This window comes from Panthera uncia, chromosome C2 (genome assembly GCF_023721935.1).
Source record: "Panthera uncia isolate 11264 chromosome C2, Puncia_PCG_1.0, whole genome shotgun sequence".
NCBI lineage: Eukaryota > Metazoa > Chordata > Mammalia > Carnivora > Felidae > Panthera > Panthera uncia.
The window spans coordinates 53478537-53504690 of record NC_064810.1 but is presented as its reverse complement, the minus strand read 5'-3'; the positions used below and the strand labels follow the sequence as shown (position 1 = coordinate 53504690).

Here is a 26154-nt window from a genome sequence, read left to right as displayed (position 1 = left end):
TTCTTGTTTATAGATTCATAGAAAGTATTTTTTTTAACGTTCACTTCACTTTTCGGTACAAAAAAGTGATTACTTCTGCTATGAATTGACTTAATAGCCCTCAAATTCAGAGGGTAAAGCCCCACATCCTAATGTGACTGTACTTGGAGATAGGCCTGAAAAGTAGGTAAAGGTCAAGTAAGATCATAGAGTAGGACCACTATCCAACAGAACTAGTGTCCTGTTAAGAAGAGGAAGAGACCCCAGAGCTTGCTACTCCATACACACAGAGAAAAGTCCATGTGAGTACACAGCAAGAAGGTGGCCGTCTACAAGCCAGGAAGGGAGACCTCAGCAAAAACAGAATTTGCCTGTATCCTGTTCATGATGGACTTTAGACCACAGAACTATGAGAAAATAAATCCCTGTTGTTTGACCACCCAGTCTGTGGTATTTTATTATGGCAGCACAAGAAGACTAGATCATCTCTAAAACTAAAGAGCTTACAGTTTTTAGGTAGTTTTTACTGATAATCCAGTCAAATAACTGACAGTTACAATGATGATCCATTTATACAGGCACGTGGGTGGTTCAGTCAACTGAGTGTCCACTCTTGATTTCAGCTCAGGTCATGATCCTAGAGTCGTGGGATGGAGCCCCATGTTAGGCACTGTGCCAAGTGGGGAGCCTACTTAGTATTCTATCTCTCTCTCCTTCTACCCCTCTCCCCACCTGCATGCACACACTCTCCCTCTAAATTAAAACGACAAAAAAAAAAAAAAAAAAAAAAAAAAGACAACCCATTTATAAAGTGAAGAATTTGGAACAATTTGAAGAGCAATTTACTCCCTCAAATTATTTTACATGTTTTCCTAAATTAAACAAATGAAACTGTCATTTTAGAGACAGCATGCAGCTTTGACCCATAAGAGGTATCAACTATGGTGTACCTGATTCTGAGAGTAGGAGGGGATAATATCAATAGAGAAGGTCTTGAAGGAGTCTAAATAATTTAACCCTCATTAGAAAATAGTAACAGGAAGCTCTCTCTGCCCTTGGGTGCTGTCCCCATGTTTTAATAAAAATACATTTTTCCACTGAAACAAACAAAAAGAGGAAAATTGTTACATAAAATCTTGATAGAAATGTTGATTCTTTTGAAACCAAATGGCATTTACTCTACATGGTAAAGAAAATTTCATTGGAACTCTCTCTTGTTCTTGTACCTTGCATCAAGATTTCATCAAATGTGATTTAATCCAGACCTTATTACTATTCAGAGCGAAGGGCACATATCTACATTTGGCAGTCACACTGTCCTTAAAACTCCTGTATTTTCAGTGTAAGAAGTGAATTATTAGATCATAGGGTGGGCTAATATTTCTGTAGGATTTACTCTTTCTCTTGCTGTTAAGAATAAAGCCACTCTGGGACACGTGGATGGCTCAGTAGGTTAAGTGTCTGACTCCTGACATCAGTTCAGGTCGTGATCTCATGGTCCTGATATCAAGCCCCAGGTCAGGCTCCACACTGATAGCACAGAGCCTGCTTAGGATGCTCTCTTTCTTCCTCTCTCTGCCCCTCCCCCCCTCACACACTTGCTCTCTCTCTCTCAAAATAAATGAACTTCAAAAAATAATAGTAATAAAGCCAAAACCACCCTGTACTTTCAGTAGAACTGTAGGAGAATATATAGGTTCTTACACATTAAGGACAATATATTAAAACACCTTGGAGGTATGCTTCTGTGTTTATATATAAATATACACACATTTTACATATACATACACTGTCAGATGTCTGTGAAAGGTATTTTACAGTGCATTCAAGATTCTTAAACTCTGACCACAATTTTCTTTTTTTAACTACCATTTCTTGAGTGCTTCCTATGTGCCAGGTGCTACATCAGGCACTTGACATACTTCTTTTAACTCTCACAGTCCTACAAGGTAGAGATCAATACAAATAAGTCTATTAAATATACTAGAACCCCTTACTCTATGATGGGACAAGTTCCAACGCTTGAAACATCAATAAACTCCTTAGAACTTGTCACAGAGAGGGTACCATAGTTCACTGTATTCTTTTTGGATTAATAAAAATGAAGGGATTCGTGGTCAAATAATTTTACATGTTAAAGAGATTCATTATAAAGAACGAATGGACATTTGGAAGCTTAAAATACTGCATGCACTCTGTCTTTCCAAAAGAGCCATAGGTTCAGATATTACAGGTAAAATATGCACTGTGCATCCCAATCAGCCTTTCCTTGACCATGAGACATGTTCTGGTAATGAAATGAGAGGTAGTGACATGTACCACTTACAACCAACAGTTTTTCACGTTTCCACTATCATTCCTTTTTTTTCTTCCACTTTAAGAGTTATGCATCCCAGGGGCACCTGGGTGGCTCTGTCGGTTAAGTGTCTGACTCTTGATTTCGGCTCAAGTCATGATCTCATGGTTCATGAGTTTGAGCCCCACCTTGGGCTCCAGGCTGACAGCACAGAGACTGCTTGGGATTTTCTCTCTCTCTCTCTCTCTCTGCCCCTTCCCTGCTCGTGCTCTCTCTCTCAAAATAAATAAATAAACGAAGGAGAAGGAAAAGAAAAGGAAAGAAAAGAAAGAAAGTTCTGTATCCCAGAAAGGTTGCTTCTTTAGGTTTGGTCCAGGGACAAAGAGGACATTGAGCACAGTGGCAGCTGATTCATCAAGAACATGAACAAGAGTGAGAAATAAATTTTTACTGCTATAAACCACTCAGATTTGGGAATTCTTTGGATAATGAAACATAACTTTGCCTAAACTGAATGATACATCATGTTTCCTACATTTATTGGACTCTAGCATCTTTTTGCCATGTAACATCTTCCAGGATCTGCTTCCTAAATTACTCTTGGTTTCACACGGCATCTTTTCTGTTTCTTAGTTAATACTGTATTTAAGATGATCATAAGTGTAAGCTAGAAGTATATAGTGTTAGTCATCTTCAATTAGGCTTCTTAAATTTTATCAGCAATTTGAATTTATGTCAGTTTCTTATAGTCAATAAAAAACATTTTATTGAAATTATCTGATTAACATTCAGAAATCACAGATCAGAGGGCTACTTAAGTCAAGACCACCATACTAATGCTGATGAACAATTTAGTTTCCTGAACAGATCAGATAAAGTTTCCAGCTTTACTTTCTAGATATGTATTCATATTTAGCAAATTCAGAATATTGCCACAAATTTAATTTTCTTTAGGCCTCACTATATTCAACTCCCTTCAGGATTAACAATGGAGAAGAACAAATTTAAAATTTCAGTATCAATATTCAAATATCTATAGTCTATTCTGCTGACCCAGTAAAACCAAAATCAACTGTGCACTAAACTGACAGTCTTAAATCCAGAATCTGTATTTGAAACTTAATTGTGCCTCCAAGGATAGCACAAAAAGGAGGAAAAATGATAACCAAGTCCCAACTTCTCAGTGGCATTTAAGATTTTGCTGGCGTTTAAATATCCAAGTAAATAGACATTCAAGCTAAGGTGTACATGGGTTACTGTATGTACAATCTTAGACAATGACATTCAGCAGAAGGGCTCAGAAGCCTTACATTTATACCCACGTCATAAAAGCAATATTCAATCATATACTTACTAAAACATGAAGGTAGCCACAGATATTCTAGACAGATTTGAAAAGCTAACAAATCAAAATAATTAAAAACAGGAAAAGATTTAAGATTAATTTTCTATTAATCAGAAAATTAACAAATAAGTTCATAAAATAAACCCTAAAAACTACAACTAAACAATATCTACTAGATTTGTTCATCTTAATTTACATCAAATTCCTGTCTTTAAAGCATCAGTTCACCACAAAGTGTTCAGACATCAGCAATCACACCTTCGAGTCGCAGAAAGAGACAACTCTATGCATTTAAGTAGCCATTATTAAGATTAATCTTAAAATACTATTGCCATATCTTAAAACTATTTAAAAAAAAAACTCTTCTCCTCTGAAAGTAACTTATATACAAGAGGACAGAGTTATAGTATCTGTGAGTTTTAGAGTTTGATATAATTTGTCACATATATATTTTACAATCTCAAGTTTTTCTTCACTGTGTGGTTTTCATATTCAAACAGTTTCATAATGCTGCTACACCTGCCTCTATTATTTTTAACAGATTAAAAAAATACTCCATAATGCTCTGATACAAATTCATTTTTCAGTTAAAGCCAAAGGCAGTGCAAACAAAAATAACTTATGGAGACTAGACCCATTTAATACTTATTCAGGTACATAACCTCTACATATTCAGGACTTGAATAAATTGGACGTTCCACCAACAGGTAGGTCATTACCGTGGGGAAACTAATCAGAGATTTTGACATAATTTTTTTAAATTCATGATTTTAAAGGAAAATTTAACTTACTTGATGATGGAGATTAAAATGTCACTTTAAGAAAAAGTGATTCACTAAAAAAGACAAAAACCACACAAAGGTATCACCCTTCCCTGATCACTATGGAAGGTGAACGTATCAGATAGGAAAAAGCGGAGACCAGCTTGGACAGCACATAGTTCTTGCCGGCTTCACTGCTTCCAGCTAAGTATGATGCACCTGTGATGCTGCTCTTACCGGTCAAGTCAAGACTTTCCATTGTGATTTGAATGGAACATCAGAATTTCCAGCTTCTGTGATGCAGCAGGATTCTGTGAAAGACCAAAAGCAAATGGTGAGCCGTGAAGGACTTTAAAAAAAGCTGACACTTCTTGTCCTTTAGCAAAATTATACCCCCAAAATGAGTAATGGCCAAACAACCAAAACAGGCATATTAATAAAAATTCCTTTGCTAACACGATTTAGAGAAAGTGGCCTAAAATGTTTATGGTCAATTTTAATTTAACAAAAAAGACAGTCACTAAAATTATTCAACGGAAATTCTGAGATTAAAGTTATAGATAGGCAATAACTTGTCAGGCTTTTGGCTAAAATCAAGTGTAGAATTACACACAAATCCACTGGAAAAACAAGACATTAAACTGACATTCTAACTAGATTCAAGTTATTTTAAATGACTGGTCCAATCAAACCAGATAAACTGTGGTTCAGGTATTAATCTTATCATTTTTCTTTCAAATGTTTTAAAGATGAGGGGCGCCTGGGTGGCTCAGTCGGTTGAGCGTCCGACTTCGGCTCAGGTCACGATCTCACGGTCAGTGAGTTCGAGCCCCGCGTCAGGCTCTGTGCTGACTGCTCAGAGCCTGGAGCCCGTTTCAGATTGTGTGTCTCCCTCTCTCTCTGACCCTCCCCCGTTCATGCTCTCTGTCTCTCTCTGTCTCAAAAATAAATAAATGTTAAAAAAAAAAAAATTAAAAAAAAAATTACTTTCTAGCTAAAAGTGATGAAGTAAACATAGGAAAGAGGATCAAAATCAGCGAAAGGTTGTCCACAAAAACTAAATGGAACATTTGACATTAATAATACTGCAAATATAGACATATAACTAAGTTGTATCACTTTTAAGAATTCAGTTATTTCAGTTTCTAGGTGAGATACATTTATTTAGTTGCTAGGATGCTCTAATGGTAATATTAAATTCACACTCAACTAAGACAGAATTTCCTACCCCTTTGCCGGTTGTATTTCTTTACAATCAGCAGGCTACTCCGTACTCTAGAAACTGGATATCATGTACTGGCTTACAGCTCTATCAATATTATTAGTCATTTTGTGACATAACTCAAGCCTTTTACTGAATCAGCCACTATGACATGGAAGCACTTACATTAAATATCAAAAATATGTAATGATTCATCTGAGTAATCCTATCTAGACTTAAGACAATTCAGTTACCACCCAGTGCTATTGAAGAAAACAGCTGCAAACAACGAACAAAATATTAAATGGTCTCATGTGGCTTCATACAAGTTACTACTCATACACCCATATTTTTTAAAACAAGAGTATGGATGAAATGATAAATCCAGATCTTTGAAGCAAACTACAAAGGACCCATATGAATACTTTCAAATAAAATGACTGTGTTTTTACTAAGTGTACAATTCCAAAAACCAAGTAGTGATGTAGAAGTCTCTTCTTAGCTATCATAAAATAGACAACTGACATTATTAAAAATACTATTTAAAAAAAATTCATTATCTCATATATTTAATCACCTAATTTTTTTCATATAAATCCAAAAGTCAATATAGAAAAGAAACATTAAAATAAACACTGTTAAAAAAAAAAAGAAAGAAAAGAAAAACACTGTAAAAAATAGGTAAAAATCGTTAATAAATAATTATAAAAAACTGTTAGGTAAATAAATTGGTATAAATGAAAAAAAATTATACTGTCAAAAATGGGAAAGGAGGGTCCAACATTAATTAACAGTGTGGATTTAATTCTTATTTTGGTTTAAAGATTTGTGTTCTTTTTGGTTTAAGAAGTGGGCACATGCTATGTGAGAAATAAAATATGTTAATATATCCTATACACATAACTTCTTTTAGGAGACGAAAAATAAACTTTCCCTAATCTTTGGGTACCCTTGTCGATGTGTTTGTTTATATAATCAAATACACATATACATATCAAAAAATGGACTCTAGTTACACCTTATTTTGATGATTATTCAATAATTTATCCACTGTGATGCAACTATCTGTGGATAAGTGGGGAGGGACAGTAAGGAGGCGGACTATGCTGTGGCCAGTAGGGGTTTTAAAACTCTTAGGGTAACAGAGAAATCTTGTTGGACTTAACTGACTGGGAGAGAGAAGCCAGGGAATCAGCCATGAAGTAGAGGTCAATTTCAAGGCTGAAGATTCTGACTGAGACAGACTCCCTTTGAGTTCTCTGATAGCCAACCTTAGAGACTCCAGATTTTATCTGGTTCTTACAAATGCCCACATGAGTAGCTTCAGAAAAAGCAGTTTCAGCATAAGCTGCTCTGCATTTAAAGTTACAAATACTTCACAAAGTGTTATCATGTGATGGAAATGGGTGGCTGTGTGAGGTGTCAGAGGACAGAGCGGGGCAAGCAGGGGGAAATGCCCAAGGTGCGAACACAACCCTACAGATTGGGGGCTTGAAGGTGCCCTTCTTCCACAGCCAGGGCAGATTTTCACCTCAGCCAGCTCATGCCTGTGTTTTCTGAGTTCCACTTTGGCTTCTTCTCAACCTTCACTCTCATCCTTAGCTCACACTGCCTCGTTAAGAATCTGTTCTCTTCTCCTTTTCAAGACCTGTTTCCTACCAGTGACCCCGCCACCCCCAGGGGATGCATACCTAGCAGGACTGATCAAGCACAGCTCAGGATTCCCTCTGAGAAACTTCATGGCAGGTGAGAGAACTATCTATTAAATATCTATTATTTACCTCTTACTGCAAATTGGGCATCTGACTTGGCATTTGAAAAACCTATCTTAAAGAATGGGCCTCAGCAACCACTGAAAGATCCCAAAGCAACTGGCTTTCTGGCACGGCTTACACACTGCCCCTTGGGGTGCTATGTTTTGAAAAGCTTATTATACTAAAATAAGGTGAGGTGCCACTTCTTACAATGAGACAGACTCCCAATTAGTGTTAATGTACAGTATAACATTCAAAGGCACATCATGGTAAAATCCCCTTCTATGCCAACACTGGGTGTTTTGCACCCTGATGTCATTACTACCCCGTCAGTTCAGAAGAGACTCCAAGGTAACCATGTTGCCCACTTATATGGAAGAATATTTAATCCCCACGAATGACTGCTTTTCTGATGTTTTCATCAATTCTCTGGATAATAGATTAAGCTTTAACTAACTCATTTTCATACATAACCTTAATTCAATCAAGCTCAATAAAAGTCATTCTGGACTGCAATTATTTGCTAAAGAACAATTACAATCAAATGAAAAAAAATTTGTTAGTCATGATACAATGCATGGTACAGATGTCTCTCCATTTATGGTACCATAAACAACAACAACAAAAATAGCCAAACTAATTGAAAAGGAAATAGATTTTTCCTCATTCTCCTGAAAAATAGAATACTCTTGGTTTTACACCTGAAGAAAACAAAATGGAGAACCCAAGAAAGCACATTTGAAAATTATTATTTCCAATGTTTATGCTTTGAGACTGTATTTCTAATCTGAGAGAGTCAGCATGACCTCTGAAAGCCAAAACAAGTCCAAGTCACAAATAATAGTCTTAATACTCACTCTTTTGCTAAATCTTTCACTGCTTTCCTCCATTTCCCCAGCAACATGTATTCCACTCCCCATAGGTTATGATGTAGGTTTTCTTAAAAGATTTTTTTCTGTCTTAAAACTACTTCTTTACATGAGTACAATTCTTATATTTTCCTCAATTCACTCTTTTATATACTACATGCTTACAAATAAAACTTAAATACAAACTCCAAGCTATTACTTCTGTGTAATATATCATTATTTGTAGTCTAAAAGATTCTCACTGGGGTGCCTGGGTGGCTCAGTTGGTTAAGCATCTGACTTCTGCTCAGGTCATGACCTCGAAGTTTGTGGGTTTGAGCCCCCCATCAGGCTCTGTGCTCACAGCTCAGAGCCTGGAGCCTGCTTCAGATTCTGTGTCTCCCTCTCTCTCTGCCCCTTCCCCACTCATGATCTCTCTCTCTCTCTCTCTCTCTCTCTCTCTCTCTCTCTCAAGGAATAAACATATAAAAAAAATTTAAAAATAAATAAATAAAAGATTCTCACTGATTTAACAAAAGCCTTCCCTGTCCTGTGTGTGCCTAAGGTCTTCACCCAATCTCCTCAATAGTGGTGTCACACACATTATTCAATAGTACAGTACTGAAAATGCACATCAGCTGTTTAGCAATTTTAGGCAATGAATTCCATGCTTTAGATCACTGTGGTTCACCCATAGGCCAAAGGATGCTTTTCCTAGAAATAATAAGCTGATAGTCTGACCTCCAGTTAAATCACTTCCTGAAATAAAATATCTTCATATAGACAAAGATAACTGCCGATATATACTTACACACACACATACATACATACAAATCTACACATACACACATATATATGCTTTTTAACAAGTGCTGTCTTTATTCATACAATATATTGCCAACACTTTCGTTAAAATCTTTATACTTGAAGCTTAAACCACAGCTATTTCACAGGCATTTTTGGCCAGGCACCAATCTTTAACAGAAATTACAACTGTCAGCTATACTGAAAATGGAAATCTCTTAAGAGAAAATGCAAAGTTGAAGTACCTCTCTGTCATCTTCCCACGTAGGCCCTTGCATTTCCTCATGACCCAGGGCCTTTAGGGTAAGGAACTTTACATATAGTAATACAGGCAAAACAAGAGTTCTCTAGATATCTAAGTCATTACAGATTTGTCCATCTGTTTGGAATTCCCAGTAAGCTGTTAGAAAACACTAGCAGGCAGAGACAAAAAATTCTAGCAATCGTTGTTTGACACGGACCTCTTATGATAGCAAGATGAAATATTTGGAGGACACCTGGGTGGCCGGTTCAGTCAGTTAAGCTTCCCATTCCTGATTTCAGTTCAGGTCATGATCTCACAGTTTGTGAGATAGAACCCGATGTTGGGCTCGACACTGACAGTACAGGGCCTGCTTGGGATTCTCTCTCTCCCTCTCTTTCTGCCCCTCCCCTACTTGTGCTCTGTCTCTCTCTCAAAATAAATAAATAAACTTTAAAAAAAAAGATGAAAGGTTTAGAAATCCTCTCCTTTTCAGGACTCAATACTGACCAATTATAAAATTATGCTTTAAAAACTACCTACCATCTATCTATATGCCAACAGCACACAGATACAAATGATATAACCTTTTATAGTTTCAGAAATTATTAATGACTTACCACGTATTAACACTGCAAATAGGAGTGTGTTAGTTGCTGGTTTTTAGAAACTGATGATCTAGTCGGGTAATCTCTCTCTCTCTCTCTCTCTCTCTCACGCACACGCGCGCACACACACACATACACACAACGTTAAATAATAGTAGAGAAAAATGCATGCCAAAATGGTAAACAAAGAATTCAAACCAGTTAGGATGCACAAGGGAATCTACGCGGGAAGTGACTAAAGCTGGCACCTGAAGCTGAAGTGTGGCAATTTGGGATATGGGGAGACAGCAGATGAGGGGAGTGTTACAGGCACGGGACGAGCCAAAGTTCAGTACTGGGAAGAAGCATGCTGGAAGGGACAGGAAGCAGATCTAGCTGAAGTGCAGGGCTCATATCAGAAAGTGGAACATGAAACGTGGGCAAATGAGAAAGTAATGCAATTTGCTTTTTTTTTTTTCCCTCTCCATCGTCTCAAAGAATAGAGTACAGTTAGCAGCATGGTGTTCTGCAAAGCACACTGACCTTAGTTAGGGCCAAACCCTGCATCTACCATTTACCACCCTGCAATTGTGGGTCGATTCCTGGGACTCTCTGAGCCTCCATTCCTCACCTTCAAAATGAAGATAACAATCCCTCCACTTCTAAAGGTTGCCTTGAATTATTAGAAGATACAGATACTCAAGGCTTGGCATACAGTAAATGCTCAATAAATATCCGTAATCTCACTAGAGTTAAAACTAAATGACAGAAAAGCATTTAATAAAGTTACATTGTGAACACACTGAAATTTGCCTTGAATATTCTCAGCATTTGGATGCTAAGTAAATTGCCAGTTTTTCCAGTGGGATTTCACTGTAGATTCTGTTTTAATTTAGGTGGTTTTAACATACTTTTAACTCTGACAGTCTGAGAAGCCACTTTTTACTCCTACCAATTTCGAGGTACATTTGCTGATTTGATAATATGGGTATTTCATTATAATACTCATTTGCCATAAGAATGTTGTTTCAAAGACCATGGTGGAACCATGAATTTCTGCAGTTTCCATAAGTAGAGGTGGAAAATGAGTAGGCATTAGTCCCGTCAGATGGCTTGGCAGGGAAGCAGTGAATGCCTCTTTTATACTCTTGTGAACTACATAAATGTGCCTTTGACCTTCTCAGGCAGGGGAAATTGCACATTTAAGGCAGAAGGAGTTTCACTTCCAGGAAGAGTACAAAAACACGCTTGCTAGCAGCTACATCAGGAATACCAACAGGGAGGGGCGCCTGGGTGGCGCAGTCGGTTAAGCGTCCGACTTCAGCCAGGTCACGATCTCGCGGTCCGTGAGTTCGAGCCCCGCGTCAGGCTCTGGGCTGATGGCTCGGAGCCTGGAGCCTGTTTCCGATTCTGTGTCTCCCTCTCTCTCTGCCCCTCCCCCGTTCATGCTCTGTCTCTCTCTGTCCCAAAAATAAATAAAAAACGTTGAAAAAAAAATTAAAAAAATAAAAATAAAAAAAAAAAAAGTAAATAAAGGAATACCAACAGGGAAACCCCAGGTACTTTGGGAAGATTCATTAGCTCTATCAAGCCACTGAGCACCGAGCTGGAAAATATAAGGTTAGGATAATCCCAGCCCTGTGGGATAACCTGCCATACTTTAGGTAGGTTAGACCAAATAAACCCTGCCCTACACACTTTAGGAATTAGCCTGAACCTTTAGGGAGGCGTTCTGTGAAAAAAACCCACTGGAGAAGCCTTAGAACCACCTTGTCCTTTGAGGTAAGAAAGGTTTCCTTTAAACCTGCTTTCACTTCAGCAGTAATTCGCAATATACAGAAAGTCACATTTACTTAAACAATTTAGTCCAAAGTCATTCAGTTTTAGGAAGTCAGTCATTTGCAATTTACATAAATTTTAAATGGAAAATATTCTGTTCTGAGAAGTAAAGGGCACTAGCCTTTCCCTTTTTTCCCTTAATTAACTAATTAATTAAATAGCACAATTTAAAGAAATCATAAAAACAATTTAAAATCATGTGATGTTATGAAAAAGTACATTTCTCTTGATATTTTACATTGTGGTTTTTTTTTGTTTAAGAGAAACTACTATTCAGGAAATAATCCCTTTCCTTTTCAAGTGCCTAATGTATATCTAGTAAAAGCTTAGCTGCAGAGAGACTCTTGCTTCAAATATGTTAATTGCAAGAATATTCCTCATATGAAGACAGAAAGAATCTGCTCAAAAGTGATCCACAGTCAGTGTCAATACACTCCATTTTGAAGTTATTTATTCACCGAACAGTTGTTCCTGGGACAAACAATACCACACAGTGATTACTGTGTTATCAGAAAGATCCAAGAAACTTTTCTTAGAGGGACACAGAGAAGTCCAATCACATTTCCACAGCTGAAACTAGGGCAGACCCAAAAAGGTAAAGTGATGGGACAAAAGGCATTCAGCTGGTTTATGACCAATAAATACCTCAGGTCACCACAGTGCTTTTCCCATGATTCCATGCTGCTAATCTGCAGGATTTGATGTCCTCCCCACTAGAGATTCCAATAAATCATGGAATCACAAAATGCTGGAGGCAGATGAGAGCTGGAGTCTCCTGCATTCAACCCCTCTGACCACAACAAGCTAGAGTCAGAGCTAGGCCAGAACCCAGGGCTCCAGTTTGCCATTCACAGAACAACAGGATGATCCAGATCAAGTTACATTAGATCCTTATTCTCCCTGTAGTCTTCAGAGAAGCAACATTCAACTGGAAAAGGATCATAAAACATGGCCTAATTTCTCACTCGCAAGGTTAGAGGGTCAGAGACTGCTTCTTGGCTCTAGAACACTTTCCCCCTCCCAGTTTGAAGACAGAGAACGACATTGTTTTAGTTGTAGAAATGAGCATTTAAAATATTTGTCTTTTTAAATATTTTTATAAAAATACGTTGGAGTAAAGCGTTAAAGTTGGTTTACACGCATGGAGGAAGGGAGTCTAGAGGAACTCCGTACTTTCCACTCAGCTTTGCTGTGAACCTAAACCTGCCCTAAAAAAATAGTTTATTAAACTTAAAAAAAAAGCGAATGTCAGTGTATTTCGTTCTAACAATATTAAAATTAAATATGGACTAAAAATGCCAAGATAATTGACAGTTGAGAATATATAAAGAGCAATTCTCCTTTAAATATGCTCACTCCTACTAGAGACACCCAGTACCAACTATGTCCTCCATTAAAACTAAGCACATGCCCTACAACAGCCGCTATATAGTACAAATACTCCACTGGTCACTAATCCTTAAACGCCTCTGCATTAGTTGCTACTGCTCCTACGGCAGTCAATATTTAAAGAAATATAGGAGTGCCTGGCTGGCTCAGTCAGAGGAGCATGCGACTCTTGATCTTGGGGTTGTGAGTTCAAGCCCCATGTTGGGTGTAGAGATTACTCAAAAATAAAATCTTAAATAAAATAAAAATAGTAATATATAATATTTGGTTCAAATTAAGCCAATTAAAAAAAACACAAAGAAAATAGTCTCCAAATATTCCCACTGGTAGACACAAAGCCACCTTTTGTTACTAATTCTAGTATAGCAACCCTTCAGAGCTCAGTATTCTACAACCCCAGGGGCCACCAATTACAGGGAATACCAAGTGAATAGTAAAAGGCTATCCTGAAGCAGCCCAAGAGACATCTGTAATAGCTATGCTTTACAAAACTGCTAGTAAATATTTTGAAATTTTAACTTTTTTATAATTAACAAAAATCAGATTGTGTAACCTTTCAAGCTACAAAGGAAATGCACTGTAGAGCATTTTTTAATGTTTATTTATTTTTGAGAGAGCAAGCGTGAGCAGGGAGGGGCAGAGAGAGAGGAAGACACAGAATCCAAAGCAGGCTCCAGGCTCTGAGCTGTCAGCACAGAGCCCAACGCAGGGCTTGAACTCACAAACGAGATCATGACCTGAGCCGAAGTCAGATGCTTAACTGACTGAGCCACCCTCGTGCCCCCTGTAGAGCATTTTTTAAACAAGAAAATAATCAGCCACAAAAGTGCATTTTTCTATACTGGCTTTTCTTAAGTAGCCTGACCAGTATACATGTCTCTCCCATTATCTGATAAAAGCACTCTGATTTTAGGAAAATACTCCTCCTTACTCACGGACCACGTACACTGTGTGGGACTGATCTAATTCCACCTAAGCTTCAGAACAGAAATACTACCCAGGCTCACTAATCAGCTTATTCTATCTTCTTGGACAGTATGGTTGGGTGAAAACTGGGTATGAAACCTGCATCAGGGCACAACACACAAAATAACAGATGTGTTACACTCTATTATTACTAGCACCTGAAGTGAAAGGAGAAAAGAAAGTAGAATGGTTTACATTTTTGTTGCAATAAGAGAAAAAGAACATAAAAGGATTGGACCACATACTTACCTCCTGAAAAGAAATGAAAGGGAGCATGGATTTATTTTACTTTAGTTCAAATCCTAATTTCAACAAATTAATTCCAATTTCTTGGCACATAATGCCATTCAAATATAATAGTTTGAGATATTTAAATTTCAATCTGTACTCCTGCAACACCAATTTCTGTTTCAATTTCTATTTCCTATAAGACAAGCTTCAGGTTTCAACAAAAACACTGGAAAAGTGGCTAATGTTAATCTGACATCTAAAACCAATTCTAAGGACATTTCCAGTGTCTTGAAATTTGTTATGTGTGCTTTATACTTAAGTAGATAGTGGCACATAATTCATTTTCCATGCCTGAAGATATATTTTCTCAGATTTAGGAGGAAGGGGTAAAAACATAACTTGGAATAGCTGGGAATACAGTGTTTTGCTTTGTCATAGTTACCATACATGTTTCTGGAAAAAAAAAGTAATCAATTTTTGAAGAATTAAAATATGACACCAAAACTGTTGTGAATATAATGCTTTAAAGGGAATCTTCTTTGTAACTTGACTTGTGTTTATAGTCATAGTCAATAAAGATCCAAAGATTTGGGTATCATATTATTTCCTTCACAAAATCTCTCATATCAGCTTATTTGACCCAGGCCTCTTTCATAGAAATTGAACATAACGGGAGCAACTGGGTGGCTCAGTGGGTTAAGCATCCGACTCTTGGTTTCTGTTCAGGTCATGATCTCACAGTTCATAGGTTCGAGCCCGCTTCAGGCTACATGCTGACAGTGCAGACCCTGCTTTGCATTCTTTTTCTCCCTCCCTTTCTCTCTCTCTCTCTCTCAAAATTAATAAACTTAAAAAACAAAAAAAAGAAAAAAAAGTTGAAAATATATGTGGTGTGTTTACCTATGAACATACACACACGACCAAAAGTCTCAACTTCAAAGTGCTGAGTTCTATAGTTACTCAGATTCCAGACAGTGCTTGCTATAATTTAAAAGCAACAACACAAATACTTGTTTCTTACTTTGGAGATAAGATAGATACAAAGAAAGCAATACAATTTAAATGCAAATTCAGACCTAGGATATACTTCTAAACACCAGCTATTTCAACAATATTTTTACATTTTTTGAAAATGTCAAAACCTGTGTCAACAACACAGTTAAAACTCAACATCAATTATTCTACTTTGGGGGCGAACAGTAACAGGAAGACTAGTAATACATTGTGGATTCTCATTCGGGCAGGTAGTTCATTGTCTTCAAGGAATCTAGTAGGCATCAAGAGTTTTGTATAATGAATTTTGAGAAAACTTTAAGATATAGTCTAGGATACCGACTTGAATAGACTAGAAACCAAGTCTATTTGTTTATAGTAAAATCTGCAACACAGTTAAATACTATTGCCAACAAGATAATTTTAATAACGAATTAGGTTCCTTTTATTACATACTCCACTCCCAGTGCCCTTCCCCCCTCCAAAGCTACCATTTTAATATGCTTACTGAGCATTTTGAATGTGTGGTAATTTTACACAGAGAATGGTACATTAGATACACAAAGGTAGAGGAGAGGACAGATGCTATTACAAGGGAAATTTTAAAGTTCCAATATGAGAACTTAAATAACAACTGCACTTACTTTCTGAGCTATGTTTCTTTCTCCAGAGCAAAATGGAGTTGAAGATTCAACTCTCTGCCCACTTTACCTTCACCACCACCTTGAACTGGGGTCTCCTAACTCTTAGTAAAGAGGATGGTGGGAATTAGAGCAGGAAGAGAGATGGAAATCATAAGGCTAATGTAAATCTGACAATACCCAACATACCATATGACTTTTGTTTCAGGAAGACTACAAAGCAGCTATAACCATCTAAATGTCATCGTAAATTTTCCACTGTAAGGTTCCAAGAAAGCACCATAGTTTCTGTCCTATGAACCCTCAACTACCCAGCAAAGAGTCTCAACAAACATACAACTGTTTGCTTATGTGTGACGCGATAATGTGAAATTAGAAGAAAAGTACTATAGAATTGATCCTAAGCAACATTAACGCTGAGGTTTGGGGTCTTCAAACTTTCTTCACAAATCTTTCTCCCAAAGAGTCTTCACCTCATCACAGGTACCAGCAAGTTTCACTCTACCATCCTCTACATCAAAACCTGCTCTTACATGAATGACTGAGAGTATTTACAATATAAACTGAGAAGTATAATTTGCAATGCTAATAGATATTAAATTTAAGTGAAAAAAAAATCTCTAACCCAGAAATGGACCCACAAATGTATGGCCAACTAATCTTTGACAAAGCACGAAAGAATATCCAATGTCTCTTCAGTAAGCAGTGCTGGGAAAACTGGAAAGCAACATGCAGAAGAATGAACCTGGAACACTTTTTTACACCATACACAAAAATAAACTCAAAATGGATGAAAGACCTAAATGTAAGACAGGGAGACATCAAAATCCTTGAAGAGAAAGCAGGCAAAAACCTCTTTGATCTTGGCCGCACCAACTTCTTACTCAACACGTCTCTGGAGGCAAGGGAAACAAAAGCAAAAATGAACTACTGGGACCTCATCAAAATAAAAGGCTTCTGCACAGAGAAGGAAACAATAAGCAAAACTAAAAGGCAACTGACAGAATGGAAGAAGATATTTGCAAATGACATATCAGATAAAGGGTTAGTATCCAAAATCTATAAAGAACTTATCAAACTCAACACCCAAAAAACAAAGAATCCAGTGAAGAAACGGGCAAAAGACATGAATAGACACTTCTCCAAAGAAGACATCCAGATGGCCAACTGACACATGAAAAAAATCCTCAACATCACTCATCATCAGGGAAATACAAATCAAAACTACAATGAGATACCATCTGACACCTGTCAGAATGGCTAACATTAACAACTCAGGCAACAACAGATATTGGCCAGGATGCAGAGAAAGAGGATCTCTTTTGCATTGTTGGTGGCAATGCAAGCTGGTGCCGCCACTCTGGAAAAGAGTATGGAGGTTCCTCAAAAAACTAAAAATAGAACTACCCTATGACCCAGCAATTGTACTTCTAGGCATTTATCCAAAGGATACAGGTGTGCTGCTTTGAAGGGACACAAGCACCCCCATGTTTATAGCAGCACTATCAACAACAGCCAAAGTATGAAAAGAGCCCAAATGTCCATCGATGGATGAATGGATAAAGAAGATGTGGTAAATATATACAATGGAGTATTACTTGGCAATCAGAAAGAATGAACTCTTGCCATTTGCAACTACGTGGATGGAACTGGAGGGTATTATGCTAAGTGAAATTAGTCAGTCAGAAAAACAAAAATCACACGACTTCACTCATATGAGGACTTTAAGAGACAAAACAGATGAACATAAGGGAAGGGAAAGAAAAAGAATATAAAAACAGGGAGGGAGACAAAGCATAAGAGACTCATAAATATGGCAAACAAACAAAGGGTTACTGCAGGGGGTGTGGGAGGGGGGATGGGCTAAATGGGTAAGGGACACTAAGGAATCTACTCCTGAAATCATTGTTGCACTATATGCTAACTAATTTGGATGTAAATTTTAAAAAACAAAAAAATAAAAACAATTTAAAAGAATATATTTTTAAAAAATCTCTAAATGTGGAGTAATAAAAGTACTAAGTTACATGAAAGCACACCCATAGATTTGTAACTAAGCATTGTCATCTTTGTTTATATCACTGAAAAATAAAACCTATAGTCTAAACTTACAGCATCAATTGTCACCAATAAAAGTCTGAAAGCAGAGAACAGAAGATGCCTGCCTGAACTGAAAAGCATGTAAAATGACAACTGCAATATAAGATGGCAGTGTGAAGTACTCAAAACAAAACTGGACTTAGAAGAACTACACCTTCAGGACACCTGGGTGGCTCAAATCCAACTCTTGATTTCGGCTCAAGGTCATTATCTCAGGATTAATGGGATCAAGCTCGGTGCTCACAGCACGGAGCCTGCTTGGGATTCTCTCTCTCCCTCCCTTGCTCACGCACGCATGCATTCTCTCTCTCTCTCTCTCAAAATACATAAACATTTAAAAAACAAAAAGAAAAAGAAAAAAACAAGAAGAACTACACCATCCAGCAAGAAGGGTTGGGAGGCCACTCTAGCCAGTGCTGTCTATATTCAGGTGAGGACAGAAAGAACTCAAAGAGATTCTGGACCAGATCATTGCCAGATTATGGACAGAGGCTAAGCAACCCTGTTTGGGGGCAGAATGGCTAAAGGAAATAAAAATGTTACTCTGGAAAAGAAGAAGTGCTGTTTTCATATCCTTTGGAGTCTCATAAGGAAGAGGCATCATTTTACGGGGTGGTTTCAGGGTTTAAAACTGTAATCAATTAAAAGATGTTTCCAAGAGGCAGTTTGGGGTGTTCAGTATGAGGAAACACTTTCCAACCCTCAGATTGATCCAAAAATTAAGTGAGTTCCTCTTGGATATTGTCCCATCTATGGAGATGTTCAAGCAGAAACTTTAGTAGGAGTTCTTGTATGGGGATTTGTGCAGGGCACTGAGGGCTGATCTCTATGCATTAGTCGAAGATCCAAGCATTCCAAGATTCTCTAGCTTTCTGAAATCAAAGCAGATGAGAGCAGGAAGCCATGAGGCTTGACATCCATTATGCTCCGCAGTCATGGTGCCCAGCAACTAGAGCTCTATCCCCTTGCTCCAACTACCGAATGTGCTAGTACAATAACATATCAAAGGAAAGTTTAGTTATTTGCACTTTAAACCACAATGAATGCTAGTAGCAATCAAACTGTTTAAACAACTAGAAATTGATCATATGTGAGTTTCTAATTAAAAGACAATATAGATCTTTTCATATAATCAAAGATTTAATATTAATACAATTCAATTACCACCTCCTAAACTTATGTTCATATTGTTACAATGAATTGAAACTGATTAATAAAAGAAACTCAAAGAAAACAGTATTATCTATATTCATAGAACTGTTCTTTGGAATCCAAAACACTTTATGGACATTTAAATCTACAAAAAAAAAAAAATATTCTAGTAATTGATATAACAAGTTTTTTTTTCCTATTTTATATATTAAGAAGATAATAGCTAGTTAGACTTATCAACTTCACAAGGAAAAAAAAAACAAAAACAACATTCCCAGAGTAAAAATTATCAGATGGGTAAATCATTCAACCACAAGGCTTCTCTAGGCACGTTTTTAATCATTACTTTATTAACATCCCAAAAGACTAGGCTACTAATTGTAAGAAAGCAAAGGATTTGTCCGATACTCACGTTTGGCTAGGGATCTTATTTTCTAATTTGTATCTTACAGACTTAGGTCCACATTTTTATTTCATTATCTTAGGAAATTTGCCTTTCAGCATATTTTTAACTGAACTTGCAGGGTGGAGAAGGCACTCTGGGATTGAAGATCATGAGGTTAATATTTTGGTAGGATTAACATACCTTATAATTGACTTCCTGAGGGATTTTGCCATTGTTCCCCGCCAGAGGCCATTCCCTTTCAGTTAGAATTCCATTGTACAGATAACTACTTAATACCTGCCTGGTGAGCTCTTTCCGTAACTGAACATTTTTATTATGTGAACCCTTATCTGAAGGTTATCCCAAATATCTAACATAAGAGCAAAAACACAAAATCCCATAACCCTAACTTTTCAAATCATATTTCCTCAATAAAAATGAACTTCAAAAAAATTACAGGTATGTAGACTTAGATGCTTCGAGAAAGTGAAAAGGACGAATAAATAAGTGAAAACAAGTATTTCTAAGACTTCATGAAGGGTTCCTACTAGGATCTGTAAAAGGGACAGGCTCTTGACTGCCAGTAATAATGAAGGCAACTAATTAAGTATTCCAAAAAACATTTTCGATTCAGTTTGGAATTGAGCAAAGGATCTCTTCCCATAAATGATTTTTCTTAAAATAATAGGATATATGCAAACATAATTTTTACAGTTTTTAAATACATAAAATTTTAAATAATTACTAATGCTATTTATGATGGTTAAAAGTAAAGTTTTTATTTTGTAGGTACAGGTGAGACAAGTGGCAACTGGAGAGAAGTAAAAGGGTCTTTAGTAGCTAAGGGAAACTGACTTGAGATTGAAATGTCATCAGGACAATGCACAAATATCAAAAGAAATGCATGCACTGGTAATATTTATATGCAAGAGACCCTAATTTTTAATAAAGGCATTGTATTTAAAAACAAAACAGAACACCTAAACTTGCCTTAAATTACTAGCTTTTTCTTTTTAGGTTTTTTGTTTTGTTTTGAGCTAATTCTAAGCAAGGAGAATGGTGTTAGTCCAAACATGGGAGAATAAAATTTAAATACTATGTAGCAAACGCAAAGCTTGCTTAAAATCTAGATAGCATAAGCCAGGAGACTTATTTGAAGTCTTCCACTGCACAGATATTCTGTGGTGACTATCTCATTCCTTCTTTCCATCTAAATATCTTCACTATTTTCATCTAAGTGGTTTACTATCAGCACTGCTGGCCTGGGGCACTTTGTGAGGTAGATGTGATTAGGCAACATTCAGTTGTGCTGAGTGAAATGGGGGGAGGGGGGAGATGAGCCCAAAACTGAGCCCAAGGGCTTAGTCCTGAGCAGAGTGACAAGTTGGTAATACCCTACTAGCATGGAAAAGCCTGGATGTCCAGGTGGTTAGGAGTAAGAAGGTAGCTAAACACTTTGTTCTAGTTGGCAGAGATCCAGTTTGTCCTCTTTTCTTTTACATGTAGTGTTACCATGGAATGAACCAGAAAACAGCTGAGTGGACAGCAGGATTTGTGAATCATCCAAATCCACACAGGTTAAAACCCATGGTCTAAACAAGAGGTCGTCTGAGAATGAGGAGAACAGGAGCTCAAGGACTGAAGTCGCAGGGAACCCTCACAGTCTGATCTCTCAACAGTTCCTTCGCCTCAGCACTGAGAGAAGAGGAAGGGAAGAAGCCTTTCTTTTGCCACTGTGGAGTATTTTCAGGAGTTGGTGTGACCTGTCGTCAGGATGTGCTAATCCTGAAGCTCCCACTCCCTATGGGAACACGCTACGGCCTGCCTGTAGCATATACTGCTCTTCCATGACTTTTCCTTACGTTTACAATCCCCAATATTTCAAAAGATCTCTATACATCGAAGCATATTTCACTCCTGAATTATGTTCCCTTAGCCAGATTACTTATATATATATATATATGTGTGTATATATATATATATATGTATATATATATTGTTTAAAGTAATCTCAATCCCCAACGTGGGGTTTGAACTCAACCTGGAGATCAAGAGTTGCATGCTCTACAGAACTGACCCAGCCAGGCACCCCTATCCTATTTTCTATTAGAACTGGTTTAAAAGTGAAAGGATAGTGCTGACTGCTTTGGTGGGGGGACAGAAATGACAAACTCATCAGGATGGGCCAACCCTATCCGAAGTTAGATCTTCACTTTCCCGGTTCCTCACCCCAGAAATTTAAGTGTTTCAGTTCAAAATAATTTAGGCACTGTCAGCAACCAAAATTATACCAGGTTGGCTTTTTTTCTTCAGGGGTAGGGTGGTGGGGAGAGAGTACATTCAAATATAAAGAATAGCTGTATTTCCTCTGAGGCATTTGTTTAATCAGAACTTGTAGGGGCCTCAAAAAGCTTCTACAATGCAGCTTCCTTTTGAATCAATCACTCTCAACCCAGACAACAAAGCAAAAACACAGGACTTTTAAAAATGCAGATGCGCAGGCACTTCCTATCCTAAAGCACTTAAGTGAGAATAGTGTGTAGGGTCCATATCAGGCATCCAGAAGACTAAATGCTTCCCAGGTGATTCCAAGGTGCAGCCACATATGAGAACTATGGATAAATAAATAAATATAAATATAAAAATATATATGTGTGTGCATGTATATATATACATATATACATGCACACACACACATATATATATATACACACATATATATAAGGACTGAGTAACATATATACATTCTTTCTAATTTTTTAATTTTTTACATAATATCTACACCCATCAGTGGGGCTCAAAGTCACAACCCTGAGATCAAAAGTTGCATGTTCTACCAACTAAGCCAGCCAGGTGCTCTTTTTTTAAAAAACAGTTTTATTTTTTATTTTTTTAAGGACTGAGTGCTATAAATTACGCATTAAAAACTGACAGTGCTTGTGAGCTCTGGTGGTTACAGCACAGGGCTAAAATGGTCACAGGTAATAACGAATCAGACCAATTAGGCTTGTTATCTTTTATAGCAAGACTGCACCTTTACCCTGACAGGCATCTCACCAGTTTATTCCATTAATAATATGAATGGATCTGTGTGAAAAAGGCATTGAAACCAAGTTTCTCAACACAAGCAACGAGAGCTGTTTTCACATTCATGAGGCAGCGAGGAGATACTGTGGTGTGTGTCAGTCATGCTCTGTCCCATGTCCTCTCCCATACCTTTTAGCCAGAAACATGTTTTGCGACATAACTATTATCAAAGATGCATTCTGTGGCTACAAGAGTAGAAGGGCAGAATTTTTCGACATGCCAGCAGGCTACAATCAGATACGCGCTATGATTACTACTTAAATAGATACAACACATTAGACACTAAGCAGTATGTCTGTAGAAACAAAAAATGTAGGGGCGCCTGGGTGGCTCACTGGGTTAAGTGTCCAACTCTTGATTTGAGCTCAGGTCATGATCTCAAGGTAGAGATCTAGCCCCTGTTCTAGGATTCTCTCTCTCCCTCTCCCTTTGCCCTACCCCTGCACACATGCTTTCTCTCCCTCTTGAGAAAGAAAAGAAAAGAAAAGAAAAGAAAAGAAAAGAAAAGAAAAGAAAAGAAAAAGAAAGAAAGAAAGAAAAAAGAAGAAAGAAAGAGAAAATGTAGCTAACAGTTCACAGCCCAAAGTTGAGGACATTGGTTTTTGTCTAACATTCTAAGGAGAAGTGTGAATGGATGGTGGGCAGAATAGGAAGAGGTAGGTAGTGAGAGAAGGTTATTACCCCTGGTGAAATTGCCAAATTTGACAGTTTCACAGTTTGTCACTTGACAATTAATAAATTAATTTTATTTTAAAAAATCATTCCATAATGATACTTAGTACCGTGTGCATAATTAGTACTAACCTGGAGACTGCATCCTTCATGAGTTTTTGGCATCTTTGTCCCTATAGTAATAGTTGGGCCTCATATGTAGAAATCAGTAGGGATTTATATATTCTTAGACCCTGGACAGTTTTCAAATGAACAGGTATAAAAGATGTTTGTTTGTTTTTTCATTTTGGTTTTGGTTTGTTTCCTCATCATTAGCAATTAATTTGCAATACTGCTTCCTTTGTGAAGAGGAGATGCCAAGGACAAGGCTACTGACTAACTGGGGAATTTAACTACTCAGATCATCCAAAACACACAGCCTCAGCTCGGCAAGCTCAGTACAAAGAGACCCACATCTTATCAGGGGAAAAAAATGCTGAACTATTCTAGAAATTGCAGGCTTCCCTGAGCTCAGATCAAACATTTAAAAAGTAAACACTTCAGAATTATAAAGAAATCAAAACACTTCTTTCAAGTGGGAAAGATCAAGGAAGTAAAATTGCTGTTTTTGAGGAACACAGTAGTTTCCTATCTAGAATTTTTCGAAAGAAAAGGAGAACTTCCCTCAGGTACTGGTACCTGTTATAAGTGTTTCTAATTTCTCAATTTTTTTAAGTTTCCATTTTACTTTAAAACTGGAAAACAAACCCTGATGCTCAGAGTTCAGTGCAAAACAATGTAAAGTACACATCTGGACCAAAGAAATGCTAGTATTAAGCATAAAAATCAGTGACTGCCAACTGTTTTATGCAACATCTACTTTTGTTTTGGGCTCCATTTCAAAATGTCTCCTGTTGTTCTGTGAATTTTATTAATTATGTCACAGTATTCACTGAAATAACTATAGAGTTTATTAAACTAAATGGAAATAACCTCAATGAATCCTAAAACAAGAAGTTTCCTCACATAAAAATAGTACCTGTAGAAAAAAGATGAGAAAAAAAGTATTTAATCTCTCAACTTCTTTGTTTACTGAGGGGCTTTCAAATAACTAGTTTTGTATTTTGACATCAGAGTTGTCAGATATTTTATTTATGAAGAAATTATGTAATGTGTTTTATTTTCATTCCAATGTAAGAAAAGGAAGCAAACACCTACACTTTGTATATGCACATAACTATTTATAACCAGCAACTACTTGATTTATTATCTCTGCCAAATAATATGGAGTCCTTTATATCTTTCAGTACTGTTTAAAATTGTTATAGTGAGCACTTATATCTTTCATATAATTTTTTAAAATATGGAGCCCTCCAGTGGCCAAATATTTATATATTACCATTTAAAGAAAAAACAGAGTTCTCTCCATGCTTTCTTTTTCACAACTGGAAATAACTATTATACATGCTTGTAATGTGTCATTTTCTAAATAATTTAATAAGTGTCCTCGTCAAAACAAGCCATCCTTCTATCATTAGCAATACTAAGATCCAATCTACTTAGAAAAGAAAAAAAAAATTCTTTTCTGCTTAACCTGCTTAACCCTGGAGAAAGTAGAAGTTAAATGACACTCCATCACACACAAAAAATGTATCAGACTTGAAACACATTGTGCTTCCACAATGATCATGTGCCAGGTAGTAATTAAATGAGTTCATTGTGGGTCAGAATTGTTGCTTATAGCATTTATCAATATTCTGGTCTCAAATTCTAATTGCTACCATCACTTGATACTGAAGTAAAAACCAGCACAGCTTCTAAACAAACGATCAATTACAAGAACAACCCACACTTTCCTTAGCAGTGTACATCTCTTTTCCACAGAGACACATACATCTTCCTCTGTATTTTGGAAACAACCAGAAACTGATTTCTACTGACAGACCAATGGTGAAAAACACACTAATCAAACAGGTAGCTCCTACTAGTTTCCAAAGGCTTTCCTAGAACGATCTCATTTAAATGTTAAAGTAATTTTAGAACATACGGTGACTGCCAGTCTCCACGATGGCCCCTCCTAGAAGCCCCCTTCCACACTGAATAGGGATGACCTGACAGGAACCCCATGAACCACCATCTTGCCAAGTATGTGAGGGAACCACCTTGCACTGATACTCCAGCCCCAATCAAGGCTTCGCGTGAACACAGCCAAAGCCGACATCTTGACTGTAGCCAGAGTCACACGGGAAAGCTACTCCCAAATTCCTGATCCGTGGAAACTGTGAGATAATAAATGTTTATTGTTTTACATTTCATGACGGTTTGTTAACACTTCAATAAGATAACTAATGCAGATTGATACTACTGTCTCCATTTTACAAAGAGTCCGGGAGTGTGTAAGACTTTATCTCTAAGAAAAAGTATATTTTTCTTTTTGTTTAACTATTCTACCTCTCTGTACTATTAATTGGCCATTTCCCCAAAACATTTAACCTGTAATCATCCAGATTTTCCAACCAAACATATAGAACAAAATTTCTTCTAGCTTTGTGTGTTAAACAGAATAACATCGCCAAACTTAAAAAAAAAAATAATTAATTCTTAACAGAAAGTACAATTATTACTAATTACATAATATGTAACCTATTTCTCAGTATATATTCCAAATACATAATATGACTTATGTGTCAGTAAGTGAAAAAAAATCTCCTTTCCTTGTTACTTGTCTTTGTAGCTCAAGAAGGCTGCTAACAAAGCAAATAAAATTTGATTTATCTGAATGCACAGTTGTACACAGTGGTTAAAAAGCAGTCACTATATGCCAGAAGCTATTCTAAATGCTTTATAGTAATCATTTATTTAATCCTCATAACAACCTTATGAAGGTAGGTTCTATTCTCCCCA

General features: G+C 37.0%; 1 protein-coding gene across 3 annotated transcripts in view; it reads right to left on the bottom strand.

The window, feature by feature from the left end:
• BBX (BBX high mobility group box domain containing) overlaps positions 1-26154 on the bottom strand; it is a 283503-nt gene that overhangs the window by 166421 nt on the left and 90928 nt on the right. For 2 of the 3 annotated variants that reach the window (XM_049628124.1, XM_049628122.1), the window contains exon 4: positions 4619-4692. The gene's annotated coding sequence lies outside the window, so the exon portion shown is untranslated. Of the gene's footprint in view, positions 1-4411; positions 4693-26154 lie in introns of all 3 variants that reach the window. The other variant, XM_049628123.1, reaches the window with a different exon arrangement.